Source organism: Mauremys reevesii, linkage group 3 (assembly GCF_016161935.1).
Source record: "Mauremys reevesii isolate NIE-2019 linkage group 3, ASM1616193v1, whole genome shotgun sequence".
In the NCBI taxonomy this organism is placed as follows: Eukaryota; Metazoa; Chordata; order Testudines; family Geoemydidae; genus Mauremys; species Mauremys reevesii.
In genome coordinates this window covers 59862840-59880577 of record NC_052625.1, presented here as the reverse complement: position 1 = coordinate 59880577, position 17738 = coordinate 59862840, and the positions used below count along the sequence as shown (strand labels likewise).

The 17738-nt window shown below is 44.9% G+C and overlaps 1 protein-coding gene across 6 annotated transcripts in view; it reads right to left on the bottom strand.

The window, feature by feature from the left end:
* LRFN2 (leucine rich repeat and fibronectin type III domain containing 2) overlaps positions 1 to 17306 on the bottom strand; it is a 289298-nt gene extending 271992 nt beyond the window's left edge. For 5 of the 6 annotated variants that reach the window (XM_039532847.1, XM_039532845.1, XM_039532848.1 and 2 more), the window contains exons 1-3: positions 17122 to 17306; positions 16734 to 16800; positions 16471 to 16603 (exon numbers count right to left, since the gene is read on the bottom strand). The gene's annotated coding sequence lies outside the window, so the exon portion shown is untranslated. Of the gene's footprint in view, positions 1 to 16470; positions 16689 to 16733; positions 16801 to 17121 lie in introns of those variants that run through there. The other variant, XM_039532852.1, reaches the window with a different exon arrangement.
* Between the last annotated feature and the right edge of the window lie 432 nt (positions 17307 to 17738).

The following is a 17738-nucleotide window of genomic DNA, read 5'->3' as shown; positions in this document are numbered from 1 at the left end:
ACAAGCAGTCCCACAAAATCTCCCTGAATCTATCCTAAGGTATGTCTACACTGCAATTAAAAATGCATGGGTGGCTCACGTCCGCTGAGTCAGGCTTGAGGGGCTCAGGCTAAGGGGGCTGTTTAATTGCAGTGTAGATATTCAGGCTTGGGGTAGAGCCCAAACTCTGGGGGCCCTCCCACCTCACAGGGTCCCCAGAACTTGGGCTGCAGCCCAAACATCTACCCTGCAATTAAATGGTCCCTCAGCCCTAGTCAGCTGGCATTAGTCAGCCATGGGTTTCTAATTGCAGTGTAGGTCTACCCCTTGTCTCTCATACAATGATCTGAGCCAGCAGGATTTTCCTTAACATACAGCACAGCCTGGGTGCTGAGCATTTCCTCATCCAAACAATATTTACAATTAGCAGGCTTTATTCTCCTGCTTGACAAGAGCGTTTCTTTCCATGGTTTATTGGGTGAATAATGTGCATTTATAATTAGGTTTTTAAATGCATATTAAAGACCTAATTGACTGTAGCAGCCTTTTGGGAGGCACTTTACAACTGTCTCCTGTCAATACATATTTAGGCATATAATAAAAAATCCTCCAGTGATTTCTTGCTGCACTGACCATGATCCAAGATTTAAAACAACATGGTCACTTTAAAGGACTAAAGAAACACACATAACAGCAAGAGGAATTAGTCTTGATTATATGTGAATTACACACCATTAGTTTTTAACCTCATGATTGCTTAATCCCCTGCAATTTCCACACCACAGTTTTAGTTAGATTTCAGAATGTCCCTGGCTTTGTGGTGATGGATCCTAGTCAAGTGCCCCTTTCATTAGGGAAAAATCCTGGCCCTAATGAAGTCAATGGCAAAACAGGTTTCAGAGTAGCAGCTGTGTTAGTCTGTATCTGCAAAAAGAACAGGAGTACTTGTGGCACCTTAGAGACTAACAAATTTATTTCAGCATAAGCTTTTGTGGGCTACAGCCCACTTCTTCGGATGCAAGACAGACTTCAGTAAGGCCAGGAATTCATCCCAGGCATAGAAGGAAGTTACACAAGGATGTCCATTCAGAGGGAAACTGACTAGGATACCAATCAGTTACTTTTTTGCAGCCCTTCCTTGCCTGTTTGAAGTGCTAGCACCCTGATCCTATTGATCATCCAGAGACAATTATAGTTATCATTGGTCTGTGTGTGTGTTTAGGTGCATTTTATCAATCCAACTAAACACGGAGATGGAAAGGAGGGTATGGGGAGGGAATGAAGGAAGAGAAGCTAGCAGAAGTAATCAGAAGCTGTTGTTCTAATACCGATGCTTCTTCCCAGTCCAACAAAAGTCATTTTCCTCCCTTCTCCCGCAACCCACAAATTAGACCGTATACAAAAGCACGTTTTGTTGGATCACTTCTAAGCATGTAGGAGTCCAGCAGGCTGCCATCCAATGCAATTTACTCGCACCTGTTAAATTATCCACTAAACAAAATAGGTTGGGGGATATTTTGGTAGAACTATATTTAAAAAAAAAAATCCATAGGGGAAATCCATTAGTAACACCGGAGCTGTGGCCTTGTACAATAGACTATTACTCCCCATGTTTCCTAAAATGATTGGGAGGAGAGAGAATACTACATTTAGCACCTGTAGGTTGACCATATATCCCATTTTGGCCAGGACAGTCCCTTTTTTAAAATCCTGTTCTGGTTGTCAACTTTATTATTTTTTACATGCAAAAAATGAGCATTTGTCCCATTTGCTCTTGCCAACTTGATGAGTTGGCAAGAGCAAACGGGACAAATGCCCAGTTGTGTCAAAAAAGTAGGGTATGGGACAGAGGAACATTGGGGGGGAGGGGGGAGCAGAGATGCCAGCCCCATTGTGGTGGGGGGGTAGGTAGGGCTGGGGGGTAGGGGAGAAAGGCAGTGTTCTCTTGCATGCAGGGGACCTCAGGCAAGTGTGGGCAAACTACGGTCTGGGGGCTGGATCTGGTCCACCAGCCATTTTAATCCAGCCCTCTAGCTCCCACTGGGAAGCGGGGTCTGGGGCTTGCCCTGCTCAGGTGCTCCAGTTGGGAAGCAGGGTTGTAGGCCACTCCGCATGGCTGCTGGAAGCAGCAGCATGTCCTCCCCTCCAGCTCCTTTGCATAGGGACAGCCAAGGGGCTCCACTGCACATGCTGCCTCTGCCCCAAGCACTGCCCCCGCAGCTCCCTTGGCTGGGAACTGCGGGCAATGGGAGCTGCAGGGGGGGTGCCTGCAGCAGGGCAGCGCTCAGAGCCGCCTAGCCACACCTCTGTATAGGAGTTGGAGCAGGGACATGCCGCTGCTTCTGGGAGCCACTTGAGGTAAGCGCTGCTCCGAGCCTGCACCCCCACCACCATGCTGAACCCCCATGTTCCCTGCACCAGCCCAGAGCCCCCTCAACTCCTCATTTCTGGCCCCACCAAGGAGCCCTCACCCCCCCCAACACACACACTGCAACCCCAATCTCATGAGCATTCATGGCCCACCATACAATTTCTATACTGAGATGTGGCCCTTAGGCCACAAAGTTTGCCCACCCCTGCCCTATGTGATATTCTGGCAAAGTGACCCATATGCATAGTGTATCTGGGCCACATTTTGGACACAGAACTAAGGTGCAGATTCTGTTCCTACTTACATCAGCTCAAATCCAGACTACCTTCCGTGGAGTAACTCCAGATTCATACAGATGTAAATGAGAGCAGAATTTGAGAGTCAGTCAAATTAGGCATCTGCTGAGCTTGGCCCTATCATCTTATGATGTGTACTTATTTTTCCTCTTGAATTAGAAAGCTAGTCTCTGATGTGGACTTTGAAAGAATAAACGAGGATCACTCAAGCACCTACTGCTGAAAGGAGTGTAAATACTCAACAGCCGTACACTCTAACGAGCACTGCACTGTTCATGTTATGGTGCTTTCAGGGGTTGGTCTGCAGAAGGATAGAAACAAATGGAACCCTTTTCAGTTATCTCCTTGTGCCTAGCTTTTACTATGATGGGCTATTACACTGCATGAATTTTGCCCTTGTGTCCTTTTCTCTTTCCTCCACCTGCTTCCTTTCTGTTTTTGTCTTTTTAAACTTCTGGGATGGACAGCTGATCCCAGCTGTTGGACTATTTCATGCTGCTTTCTCCAATGCTTCTCTGCAGGCATTTGCTCCTGTTATACAAACGTGACTGCTGTTTCTGGCCAAAATCTGTTTGTGTTTATCTCCCCCTCAATTTAGTTTTTAATATGAATTTTAACTCAGTGCTATAGAGAAGAGGCTGATTGACAACCCCACAGACCAGAGCATCATGTGCATAGAGACTCCCTACCGGTTTGCCTCAGTTCTGACAAGCAAAGCACAGCCAACTCTAGTGCAGAGTGAAGTTCAGTCATGGCTCATTCAATCCTTGGTCTCTCTTCTGAGCTTGTCAACAAGGGGATTATTAGGTGTTCAGATCAGCTGTGGTCATTAATGCACAAGAAAGGTCATCCACATGTGATTGTCATCACATCGCCCAATGGCAGTGCTTAAAGATGGTTAAAATTTAAAAAAAAAAAAATAAAAAAATTCCAAGACACTTTTTTCTTGGTCAAGGAAAAAAGCCTCCCGCCCTCCTCTCAGGCGCGCACACACACGTTTTTTTGTTGTTGTTGGTTTTTTTGGTAAAAATCACTTTTTGGAGGCAGGGGAGTCTGCTCTCCCACAAAAGTAAAATTGTCAGAAAAAGTAGTTTAAGAATTTTCAAAACAATAGTATTCAAGTTTTCTATATACATTGCCAAAACAAAAAACAAAACAAAACAACCAAATTCTGTTGCAGGTTTTCAATGACTGATACTTGTCTTTTTTCTGACCACCTCTATTGGGGAGTAGTAAATATCCATCAGGAAAAAAATATATTTATTCCATCCGAGAATTAAAACTATTCCCCATTGTTCCATTTCTCAGCCTCAGAGGAAAAAGTTTAAGAAAGGAAGTTGTGCTAAGAGGCTTTTGAATATAGAATGAAGCCATCCAATATGGATTTTCCCAGCAGTTTCATAAAATCCATTTACCAGTACAACTGAAAGATTTTTTAAAATGCTTGAGTTTACTCCACATCAATAAGCAAATGCCAATATACACCCCATGTAGTAAGGACAGAGACACTGGAAATGGCCAGTGCAGTTTCACAGTCCAAGCAGAAAGAATCGTAGAAGAAAAATATAATAACATGGTCTCCCTATCTCTAGTCCCTGTTTTTATTCCAGTGCATTCCCTGTATATTTTCTAAAGCACTCTTAAATCTCACTGATCTATGTGCATGCCACCCAGATACCCCCCTTGTCTCCTTTGCCCACTTTAGATTACTCTGGGCCAGACTCTCAGTGTAAATCAGCACATCTCTGTTGAAAACAATGAAACTGACACACTGACTGAATCCAGACTATTGTGTGTGTTTGCGAGGGGGGGAGGGTGGGGAAGAGAAGAGATATCACCCTGGCCACTTTACAATGCCTTGCTGTAGTAGCTTCCACCAGGTCTGCCCACATACAGCCTTCCAGCATGCAAGCCGCACCCAGAGTGTAACTGCAACCTGCCAGCTACACCTTGACACTCACCAGCCTTGGCTATACTGCAGGGTGACTCCAACACACCCACAGTCCTGCATTTCCACCCTCCAGAACTGTACATCCTGTACTGCCCAGCCCCTCCTAGACAATACAAATACTGTAATGGAATAAGGCTAATGGAATAAACTGGCATGTTATTCCTGTAAATAGTTTCCCCAGACATTTCAATTTAAACCCATTGGATTAGATAAAATAGTAAAACAGATTCACTACAGAGAAAGATTTTGAGTGAGTATAAGTAATGAGGCATAAGTCAGAAATGGTTAAAAGAAAAATAAAAGATAAGACTTACTAGTATCTACTAAAGAAACCAACGGCGTTAAAAGCAAGCTCTCTCAGCACGTTTCCAGTAAGGCAGCGGTTCTCAAACTGTGTGTCGGGACCCCAAAGGGGGTCCCAACCCTGTCTTAATGGGGTTTCCAAGGTTGGCATTAGATTTGCTGGGGCCTGTGGCTGAAGCTCAAAAGCTTCAGCCCTGGGCGGTGGGGCTCAGGCTACAGGCCTCCCAACCATGGCTGAAACCCTTGGGCTTCAACTCCCCCCCCCCGCCAAAGGCAGTGGGGACTCAGGCTTCAGTCCCTTCCCAGTCTGGGGTCATGTATTACTTTATTGGGGGGGGGGGGTGAGGTGAGGTCAGAAGGGGGCTGTGGTGCAAAGATTACTGACCAAACTCTTCAGGTCAGAACCCCTCCAGCCCGAATTCCAATGTGTGTTTCCTTTTGTCCTCTGAGGTGCAGAGAGAATGTGATGGACCGGGAGAGAGGGGCACGCCTTGGGGTGTCTCTTACACCGCTTTATATCATTTCAGTCCCTCTCTTGAAAAACATTTCCAGTTGAGACCCAGGAGCCAAAGAGTTTATGTGGATATGTCCTTCTGTTTTTTCCTCCACTTGTTTGAACTCCCCCCGCACCCCCACGCTTGAGAATGGTTTACTGCTGACATACAAATGAAGGCAAGCACACATTCCTTCCTTTGTTTAGGCCAAACCTGTTTGCCAACATCTGTTTGGGCAGGGCTGTGGGGCTTGGCACATGTGTTCCCACCACCATACAGGGGGAATCTTATGGCTTCACATACAGTGTTGCCATATATATTTCATCTGGACAATACTGACCAACAAATTATGTTTTTTCAAATGCTACCTTACAAGGCATACCTTGTACGAAGCTTACAATAGTGTGTAGAGTGTAAATACAAGGGTGTATTTAGTCACAGAAACTTCCTCCATTTCCAGCTGCTGAGGATCTGGCCCTTCGTGCCAGATTTCGGGCTGCCCCATATGCCTAGAGTAGCCTGTTACTCAGGCTTCTCCTTTCAAAAAGCTTTTTAAAATTCCATCTCATACACTTTGTTTTCTTCTTCTCTCTCTCTTTTTTTTTTTTTAAAAAGATAGAGGCAAATTTGGAGAGGTGTTAATATTCTTTAGTCAATGTGTATTATACTGCACCTCATCTATTGTGCCTTGGGGCAGGGATCCAGTATCTGTTTGGAACGTATCACTTATCGCACTGTGCCTGATACATTGGCAGAGTCATGTAAATAAATAGCCCATGGCTTAGGTCACTATACAGCTTGCATGCTGAATAACTGTAAGGCAGATTAGTGGCTGTATACCCAACAGCCAGCACTAGACACGGTCATTAGCTGCATCAGACCCTATAAAAGTTTCCATGCCTTCTTTCAGTATACAATTCTTTCTGTAGCTTACTTATTTACCCATCATCTCCAAAACACTTATAGGAGCCGAGGGCTGCCTGCAAGCAGAACCATTTTAAATGGTGGCATCAGACAGAAAGCTGTGCTCCTACAAACAGTTGCTCAGCCCTCTCTTGCCATCTGTGGAGAGGAGGATATTATTTAAGCTGAATTTGCCCATCAATGCAGTCACCCATATTAGTAAAGAGCATGGGTATCATGTCTGTGCCCTGCAGTACTGTCTTAAAACAGACAGCCATTTCCTCTTGAGCTTTTGTACTTTCCCTGTGAGGTACAGCATGTTGCTGCTGCTGGAAGGGGCCGCCCTTTAGGCTGTTAACCTCTGCAGCCTTGTCTCATGCTCACCAATTGCGGATTACAATGCCAATCCCTATGCCTACAGGCAAGCTTCACTTGCGGAGGATGATGTTGAGAAGCATGACCTTTTCCATCTCTAATTGCCGTGGCCTTGAGAAGCCCAGCCTATGGCAAAGTGGCGGCTCATGGCAGAGCATTACATCTTTGCAAGGAATTGCAATTTTGTGATCTAACAGCTTGTATGTTAAGCGTATGGGGTCAATGCATTCAATTGGCAGGCCAAGGGAAAGTGGAGCTGGAAGAGATGAAGAAATAGCACCATGACCTTTGATTGCTTCTAGCAGCTAGATCAATTGGCCAGACACTGAGATGATACTGTGCTAGCAGGATCAATGGATGCACTTTACATGGAGGAATGTGAAACAGGGTAAATTGGACATTAGACAAAACAGAATCCAGCAGAGTGAGCAATTCTGTTCTAGCTATGAGAATAAGCTAGATGGATAAGAGTCGGGGGGAGGGGCAGCGGTGAAAGAAGAGAGGGAGGAGTCTGGTGGAAGGGATTTAAAAAAAGAAGTTTCCAACCATAGCATTGGAAAAATAAACTAAAAACAGAATACTTTGGGGGTAAAATAGTTTTGCCCTCAAAGATGCTCTCAGTATCTGGAAATGTTGCAAACCAAATCAGCATGCAACTTTCTCTGCTTCTGGTGTTTAACAGAAAAAAATCACCACCTCTGAACGAGCCCAGGCTTTGGGGAAGTTCTGGATCGGCATTGTGAGAAATGGCCCCCATCGCTATGCAAAATGTGTATTGTGATGTGCAGACTAAGTGCCTTTATCTGAAGAGAAATTGAAGAGATAGTTTAGAAAGGAGACATACAAGATAATGGGTGCCATAGAAAATTTGGCTCAGAAACTTTAGTTCACTCTGTGTCATAATACATGAACAAGGAGATATTCAGTGAAGCCCAAAGATGGAAATTCAAAAACAGATAAAAGGAAACTAACCAGACTGTCCCAGTCTGTGCTCATGCTGGCTGCCGCTGCTTCGGTTTCCCCCTTGGGCTCCTCAATAATCCCACGAAGACTTTGTCTAATGAACTAGCCCCTGAAAGGGTGGTATTAACAAGAGTTCAAAATGTAAACACACTCCCTTTGGTGGTATGGCCACCTGACTGGATCCCTCAGGGTTCCAAATAATATCCACCACTACAACACAAAGTTCATATGTTTAACTGTGGTGTCTCCTGCTAGTCACGGGCTCCACCCTGTGACAGAACCAAGTTTCCACACAATACAAAATTAGCAGGTGGAATTCATTGCCACAAGATATCATTAAACCAAGTGCTTAGCAGGATTCAAAAAGAGGATTAAATGTTTATATCAAGTAGAACAGAATTAGAATAGTAAATATTAAAAATATGAACAAGAGTTTTGAAAGAAAAAATCTCATGGTTCAAGACATACGCCAGCCACTAATTAACAGGGGTTCACTGGAAACTTTTCCTGGGGACAGGATATTCCCTAACTTGGACCTTCCTCTGATGATAGTTGCATCTTCCTCTGAAGCAGCTGCTGGTCACTTTCAGAAACTGGATTCCGAACTAGATGGACCATGAGTCTGAACCACTCTGGCAATTCCCACATTCATCTCCTCTGTAGTTGGATTTCCAGTTATAGCAGAGGAAAACTGCAACACCACTCACGTGAAGAAAAGACATACAGCAGAATTAGGAATTTGACTGCTCAGAATTCACTAGGAGAAACAAGTCCTTTAATCTGAATTAATAAACTTCTCTGAACCTTTACTCTATCCTTCCATCCTTTGAGGTTTAAAAAGTTCAAGGTTTGTTTATTTATTTATAAAACTTGGCCCATAAACGCCTAGATCCAAGTACCCCTTAATTTGGGGGAAGTTGAGATCAACAGCTAGGTTGGAATCTGAACTTCATGGCTGATGCTTATCTACATACGAGTCAAAACCCTCGATCAGCAAATCCAGTTTTGGATTCAAAACTATGGGTAGACTTTTCAAGCCATCTCTACAAAGAGCATACATGTTGTAATACTGCCACATATGCAGAACAATAGGTACTTAAGGTCATAATGTAGAAGAGTGGCCTGTGACTTTAGTTGCCCAATTTGACACAAAGCTTGAGTGGTTCTCAGTTAAATACCTCAATTCTAGAAATGGTCAGGAAATTTATTTCCTGTGGAAAAAAAAATTCCAAACTCAAAATTTAAATTTAAAATTTAAAATATTTGTGCCAAGCAAATTTCAAAGTCCCAGGTACAACTGTTCCAATCAGAACCAGAAGCAAGAGGCAGAAATCACCAATCAGAACCATCAACATTAGATAGAGTAGCAAGTATCAAATCCTTGCAGAGAACTGGTCAAGGTTGATCCATAGAGTAAATTCAAGGAAGCCATGATCTGCTCTTGGATATTACTCAGGGAAAGGTTTGATTCATCCAACATGTTATTTGTGGAGAATTATTCACTCAACTCACATGTAGGGGAAGCTTCCCCTACTGCTGCCTTCCCTATAGCTGTTCTGTAGTCAGGGCCGGCTCCAGACCCCAGCGCGCCAAGCGCGCGCTTGGGGCGGCATTTTGCCACGGGACCAGTGGACCTCCCGCAGGCAGGGCCGCCCAGAGCCCGCCCGCCCACCCGGCTGCAGCCCCGGCCTCTCCTCCCGCCCGCCCGGTCCCGGCCCGGCCCCTGCCCCTACCCCTGGCGCAGCGGGCGGCGGGGCCTGGCGCCCCCCCCGCTCCCCGCGGGTGAGGGGGGGGGCTGTGAACTCACGCCGAGCGGAGGCGCGCCCAGCCCGCCCGCCCCTCACCACGCGGACCGGGCGCTGGCTCAGGGCTCGCCAGAGTCTCGCGCTTGATGCGCTGAGGCTCCAGTGCCCGCAGGCATGACTGCGGAGGGTTCGCTGGTCCCGCGGCTCCGGTGGAGCATCCGCTGGCATGCCTGCGGGAGGTCCACCCGAGCCGCGGGACCAGCGGAACCTCCGCAGGCATGTCTGCAAGAGGTCCCCCGGAGCGGCGGGACCGGCGACCGCCAGAGCGCATGCCGCCCTGCTTGGGGTGGCGGGATTCCTAGAGCCGCCCCTGTCTGTAGTTAAATACTAGGTTTCATTCTCCATGGAGGTGTAGCCAGCACTTAAGTGAATTTAGTACCACTGAAAGAAGTTTGGGGTGTTTATTTTAAACACAATCTGCCAGCAGTCAACATTTCAAGGTTTCCCCCTCTCCCCTCACAAGCAAAGATAAGATGAATATTTTTAAACCTTAATATTCAAAACAGCTTCTTGAAGAGATTTATTGGAGGTACCCTCACCTGGTTTGTCCAGGTGCTTGTACACAGGGCTCTTACCTTCTCTTGCTTCCAGTGCAAACAAACTGAGCTATGCCTTTTAAAAAACCACACACACTAAATTACACAATATTAATTACAACTAGCAAAGACAAGTTCTATTGCGGCTACTTACAATTGACAAACGACGCATGAGAGCCATGGACAATTAGTCATTAAAGGACCCATCTAATGCCATTCAGGCCACATGACAGCTATAGCACTTAAGTCTTCAGCTATAGCAAGCATTACTTAAAGCTTATTTGCTTGTATGTATATGAAGCTGTCAGGGCATACTTTAAAATTCACAACAAGGAAGTAAATGTTGCCAAATCTTGAGTTCACTGAAGAATAAATAATAGATTCCTTAAATATATATATATATACACTCTGGAGAGAATTTAGGGATGGTTTATAGTGCCAAATAGTCATCCCCACAGAGTTAATCCCCGTCCACAGGGAAGGTACAATACAGTGAGAAGGAGCATAAGCTTACCTAAAAGCACACCAAGCCAGTTTGCCTCAGCCGTGACCTGAAACAAATGTTTCCAGAGCAGAAAGAGGAGCTCAGTTTCTGAAGCCTGTTCATTCCTTGGCTATTCTGCTACTACTGTTTACACAGAGGCAATTAGCACCAGCTCTGGTGGTAAACAGGCATCCATATCACACAAAACTAATGGAGACTGGACTGCAATACTAGCCACTCATTGCACACATGCCGCTAAACAGAAATGGGGTCCACCAAACTGGACTAGATTTGAACGACACTTCGTGCCATTGACCGGATTGCTTCAGAGAGCTCTTTGTCCTTGCTTGCTAGGGAGACATTCTACTTTAATAGCACACACAGCAATGTAATGGTTTAGGGTATCTAATCACTCGTCGTATTCTCCCCCAGAAGTAGATGCAACTCAGTGGAGGATTAAGTAATCCCGGTGAGGGGTGTGTGTGTGTGTGTGTGTGTGTGTGTGTGTGTGTGTGTGTGTGTGTGTGTGTGTGTGTGTGTGTGTGTGTGTGTGTGTGTGTGTGTGTGTGTGTGTGTGTGTGTGTGTGTGTGTCAGTTTTCCATTTGTAAGGACTTTCATGGATTCTCTAAGGTGACAGGCACCAAGGTCTCAATTCATCCCTGCACAAGTTGCAAAAAGGAAGGAGAACTGCTGAGGAGAGTTGAGCTCCTGGGTCAGGTTAATTAAAGCAAAATTGAAGGCCTCCCTAGCTTGTACCCCCGCTGCAATAGCCCCATGGAAGATGAAGGATGGTGTAGTGTTTAGGCCACTAAACCTGAGTTGCTGCATTGTGTAGACAAGCCCTTTGAAATGCCATGGAGAGAGGTGTGGCACCCCTCAAAGGGAGCTTGGCACACAAGTCTACTCTATTTGTGGATGTAAACCTTTTCCTGGAATTAGGTACCTATGCCAGCCCCAGTTAGTAATGTTTCACAAAAAAATAAACCAGGAGGAGGAGATGGAGGAGTCACCACTGCCACCCATATACCTAACAGCCCATTGGTTAGAGCTCTGATGTGGAAGACCCAGGTTCAGATCCCCATTCTGCATCATTCAGAGCAGAGACTCGAGTCCAGAGTCAATCTGAGGGCAGAATGCCCTAATCATTCTGGGTTATTCAGAGGGCTCACAATATGTCCTGCTGAAGCTGTTCCACTCTGTATAGAATACTTGAATATTCATTAGGCCAGAGAGAGAGAGAGAGAGAGGCACACACACAATACTCCAGTGCTTATAGCCCTTAGACCCAAGTTCAAGTCCATGAATATTTAGCTAGGCACCAAGCCCTCATCTCTGTACCACAGTTCACCCATCTGTAAAACAGGCATAACACTGCTTCCCTACATCACAGGAAGGCTCTGAGGTGCTTTGATACAACCCCTCATGGGGGCTTATGGCTACCATAGATAAGTCATGGGAGCACTGCAGAATATCTGGGACAGAAACATCCCAGCCATGCCTCTAGAACACCTACTCTAGTGGGAGAATTCCCAGGAAGGGGTGGGGGGGGCAGGGTTGCTGTTTAAATGCCTTAAGGACTCTTGCATAAAGAGGCCACATGGCACTGCTGAATTTCTCTGTATGTGAATATATAAATAAATATGCATATTAATGTTACATATCTATACACACAGTACTGTCACCCACTCTTTGGTTGGAGGTTTCAGAGAACTAAAAATTACCATTTCTACCTTATTCTCTCCTTTTCTCAGCAAAGCAGTACCCCATGGACTACATAAGGATTGCTTCTGAACCAGTGAAAATGAGTCACTGAAATACCTACTAAAAAACCTACACCCATCCCACCCCTTTTCCAGGGCTCCTGCTCACTCTCCACGTCTTGTATGTTGTTTATCAAACAACGTCATGTATTGGAAGCGTCAGCATGTTTGCAGAGTATTTTTAAGTCATTGGTTTTACTTAGCAAACAGCAATGGCAGATCTGTGGATTGTGGGCTCAGGGACCTTGCCCAGAAGTGCAGAAGCCACCTCCTAGACTGAAATATTAGGATGAACTGGTGATTCTCAAGAGGGTTGTAGAGGAGCCAACACACCTGGCTTTAGGTATGAGATGTGAGGCCACTAAGTGGCAATAGGTCATTTGCACAGAGCAGTTCTTAGTGTTTCTCTGCAGCAAGCTGATATTGAATACAAATAAAGGTAGCTATCTAAGGTTTGTTTTCTTGCCCCAGCTACATTAGAATTGGATCACTCTGAACATTTAGGGTGCAATTTTCAGAAGCACTCCATACTTATCTAACTCTCCTCCTGCTGAAGTCAGTGGTAATAAGTACTTTTCAAAATCCTACCCTTAGAGTCCAATCTGGCAGATGTTTGCATTGGGACACTCCACAGCCAGCCCAGAAGAGCCCCATACTAGGAGTGCTCATCTTCAGAGCACTGGGAGAAATTTTCATTTTGAGTTCATGACGTGTGCTGAGCAACAGTCAATCCAAAGCCACAAAGTATATATTTGTGAGGGAAGGAGAAAGGGTGGGGGACAGGAGTGGCACACTGAACATAGGAATTGCCATGCAAGAACAAACAAACAGTCCATCTAGTATGGAATCTTGTGTCCGGTAGCCAATGCTGAATTCTTCAGAAAAAGCCATAAGACTATATGGGGTGAAAATGGGAAATGTTTTCCATGCCCCTGTGTTGATCAGCTTAACCCTAAATGAATACTCATCTTTAATCCTAGTAAATAGCACAGCTAATTGAATAGTAAACAGATGTGACTATTTTAACGTATAAAAGCAATGAAATTGGTTCACTATAATTTATGGGTTCACGTGATTTGTTATTCACAAGTATCCAGATGACAGCAGAGTATTTGTGAAAATGTTTGCAAATCCCAAAAGCTTCAGAAATTTTTCAACATGGATTCTTGGTTCCTCCAAAGTCCCTACCAATAATGCATTATCTATCATTCATGACTCATTCTCCTTATTTTAAAAAAGTCTCAGTCAACCAATCATGGAGTAGAAACACCACTATGTGACTGGAGATGACCAATTCCAAATACCAACTAGTGAAAATGAACAGTCCATTGATTACTTTGGATGAATAATTTCAGACTATGGAAAGACTAAATCTGAAAAAGAATAAGCTGCAGTTTGAGAATGATTCACTAACCAAAGCATTGTATATTTGCAATTAATATTATTTGAAATAAATAGTTTGACCAGCTTTGCTCTGTAGTGTAATGGCAGATGCTATAGGTGTCTAATCCTCCCTTCCGCCCCCATTCCCTTTAATCTTACTAAGCCATTTGTCTAGGTTTCTTATGGTCATCTGTTCCAAAGATGATGGCAAATATGCTTTATCAAGTAGGGCACAGTCATAGATATACTGCAGCTCCTCATTCAGTATGGAAAAAACATGTTTAACATGTATGACATGCTATTCTTTAGGAAGAATTGCAATTCAGTACCTAGTTACATAAAAGGCAAATCAAATTGAGTGCTATGGCTGCCACTTACCCAAGAGATTACAGGTCAAGGTTTCCTTACTAAAGCAGTAGTTACTGCAAAGGACCAGGAGACAGTAATTGTGTGGGGGGGTCTATGCCCAACTCTCCCACTGATTCATTGTGCTACCACCAGCAAGTTACTTAACATTTGCACACCTCAGTCTCTCCTTCTGAAAACAAAGAGGATATCTAACAGGGGTATTGTAGAGATTCTTTTCATTCATTTTTGGAGAGCTCTTGGAGATCCTCTGATGAAAGGTGCCATCTGACAAATTTTTAAATATAAAAAAAACCAAAAACCCAAACCTATTAATGTAGGACTTATGTACTTGCAGAACTAGATTTACTCTAAATCCTGGTAAGGCAGTTTAGATTAACTTGTTGGACTTGTGGGTTAGGATGAGAGCAGGGCTTTGACTGTGGAGGTATGCATTACTGCATACAGTAGGTTTGCATTACAGGGCTTGCTTCAAAGCCCATGAATCCTCCTTGTTTGCAGGGAGGGAGGTCAATCCCTCTCCCTTTTTCTACCTACACTTCTGTGCAGAGTAAGACGGAGTTTCATGCTGGCTGTTTGTACTGGGGCCACTGAGCCAGCTGGCTAGCTGCTATCGCCTTTGACAGCTGTTCTTAACACCTAGCCTGGAAATTTCCAAATGCAATAGTGCCTCTCTGAGTTTGAAGAACTAGCCTAAAAGAGGATTAAGGAAAACAAAAACAAAACACAAAAGCTATTACTAAACAATGCTTGTTCTCTCATTTAAGCATAGAAAGATTGCCAGGTGTTTAGAAACCAAAGCAGCAGTGTAACCAGCAAAAAAGCCAATTCATCCCAACAACTGTCAGTCAGCAATTCTACACACCCCTCTGTAACTACAGTCATTAAGCACAAGTACAAGTCAGACACATGCAGCTGGTCATTAAGATCTCTGGGCACTAAACCTCACCAGTAATATCACAAGCTGAAGTAGTGCAGAATGCAATAGGATCTGCTGCTACTGATGGGACTGGAGCAGCGCCAGCCCTCAGTACCCTTTGCGACCACTGAGGCACTGTTATTTCTGTAGTACAGAGAGAGAGAGAGAGAGAGAGAGAGAAGGCAAAGAGCAAGGACAAGTGGTTTTGATGGGACACAGAGGCAGCATCTAGGGGTGTCTGTGCATACTCCTTACTGCCTCTGCTCCTGTGTTTGAGATACAGCAACAAATGCATGTGGTGAAGAGGAGACAGTGGGGAGGATTGTGTCTGGTCCCACTTGTTGTTAGAGAAGAAAGGAAAGTGTTCTGAGCCTGCAGGATCATGTAGGGGAGGTAGAGGACACTCCAAGCCTGGCAGTGTCAGGTATGAGTGTGTTAAGAGGGTGGGGGAGGTTGAGTTATGGAGAGGTTCAATCAGAAGAGGAGAGGTTTTCAGCCTAGGGGACAGCAGTGTGTGTTGGGGGGAGGGAGGTTACAGTGTTGCTAACTGACAGTTGTAAATCTTGCAATCGTTAGTGTGTTTTCCTTAGAGTCTCAGCTCTCTGAGTCATGAGATTTCATGACACCCTCAGCTTCTAAAAAACAAAAGCATAATCTAGTCCCCATGGTCCATCCTCCCCCCCAAAAAAGTGCAAAACTCAGAAGGCAAATAGTATGTTTTAAAAAACATCCGAATCTTTTTATGACGAAGATAGTCTTATAAGTTTTGGGGGGTTGATTCATGGTGTTTGCATTCTTGGGGTTGGCAATTGCTAGGGATGTTTCTGAGGAGATGGGGTGTGGGTTAGAGGGAGTTCAGGAGGGTTGGGAGCCTCTGAGTTGCGTGGGGGAAATCGGTTGGATTGGAGAGCAGAGCGAGACAGCATTGAATGTAGCAGGGAAACAGGTCAATTGATGAATGGTTGTACGTGCATATGAGAAAAACATACAGTGGTAGAAGGACATGAGCAGGTGGCAACATAAGAGCTAGATTAGCGGGGAGAGTTTGGGACTAATAGCAAACAGTGAAAAGGTTCACAGAAGGATGAGTAATTTTTTTCCTCCCACCCTGCCCTTCACTGTGTCCCAGTTTTTCCTCTTTCTAGAAGGGGCAGAAGATAGCACTCATTTCTCTTTCCACTTCCCCCATGGACTCCCTTACTACCCACCCAAATGACACTAATGATTACTGTCCCATTTTCTACTTTGAAAATAAAATCAACTTGCAGGGAGGGCTGGAAAAAAGATTGATACCTGCAAACTCACCAGTTATTTTGGGCACCAGACCCCACTGGAACATTAGCTGTGACAAAGAATCATTTATTTTTTTCCCTTTTATGCCAGCTTATATTGTTAATAGGAACAGAGCAAGCCCCTAGTGTTTAATTAACCAACATGGCAGACAGACAATGACACCTTAAGTTGATGGAGAAAGATTATTGTGCAAAGCACATATCTAAGCCACAGTAGGTGTAGCAATTGCTTTTCCACTTGCTCTGTATTTTAGTATTTTTATAGCCCTGTGGAAAAACCTTGACTCACCGCAGCTGTCTCCTCATGGCCAGGTGTGGTATTGCAGTCTCCTTCCTCCATTGCCTCCTGGCAAGAGTCACTCTGGTGGTCTGCCTCTTCTCATAACTCAGCCCTCCAGTCAGATCACATTTTGTTTTCATCCCTTTCAGGGTAATAGGAAGTCCAATGTCCTTACATCAGATTTTGGTCTCCAATTCTGAACCCCATCCCTTACACACTTCCATACCAAGGCTTTCAGAAGCCCTTATTCTCTCTGAGGAGGGGTTTCTCACCATATTCCTTGGTAGCTAGTAGGGGAAGCAAGGTCCTCCCTCTCCTCTGGGTTCCAGCGTGGAGATCCTATAAAAAGGCAGGCAAGGTACATATATTCAGACCCACTTCCTGCTGCCTCCCTAGGCTTCTTCCTTTGTCAGCTTGCAAAATAGGCCTTTCCCACCAGGGCTGGCTCCAGGCACCAGCTTATCAAGTAGGTGCTTGGGGCGGCAACTCCGGAGCAGGGCAGTACTTTCAAGTACTCGGCGGAGGGTCCCTCACTCCCGCTCAGAGCGAAGGACCTCTGGCTGAATTGCCGCAGATCACGACTCTTTTTTTTTTTTTGGCTGCTTGGGGTGGCAAAACCCCTGGAGGTGGCCCTGTTTCCCACAGTCCCCTCCTGCATACCTGTATTTCAGTCAGGCTCTCAGAGGTTTCAGACTTCAGCCCTCCCTCAGGGCCATGACTAGCTAGCAGGATTCTCTCCTGGAATTCTCCAACATATTCCCAAACAAAAATACAACTTTAAACCACTTCAGTCCTTCACGAGTCTTCCCTAATACTCTGCTCCTTATTTCTCTCTGAGAGCAGGAACTCCCCCACCTCCTCTTTGCTAGGTCTCTTCCTAAGCTTTTCTGTCTTCAGACTCCTTCTGAGGTGGCCCTGCTAATTGACCTACTTAACACCCCACCAGGGATCAAAAGGAATGTTAATTGAGTTCTGAAGCTCCCATTAATCCTCTCGGTACCAGTGTGCGGTATACACTCCATCACGAGCTCCCATTGCTGTTATATCTGAGCACTTCACAATCATATCGGAATGTGTGTATCCTTACTTCCCTTTGAATCAATAAAGTATTATTATCCCCATTTTATAGATGGGGAAACCGAGACACAGATATTAAAGTGACTTGTTTTAGGTCACATAGGAAGTTTGTGGCAGTACTGGGAATTAAACCCAGATTTCCAGAGTCCTAATCCAGTGCCTTACTACAAAATTTGCCTTCTTTCCAAACCCTATCAGAG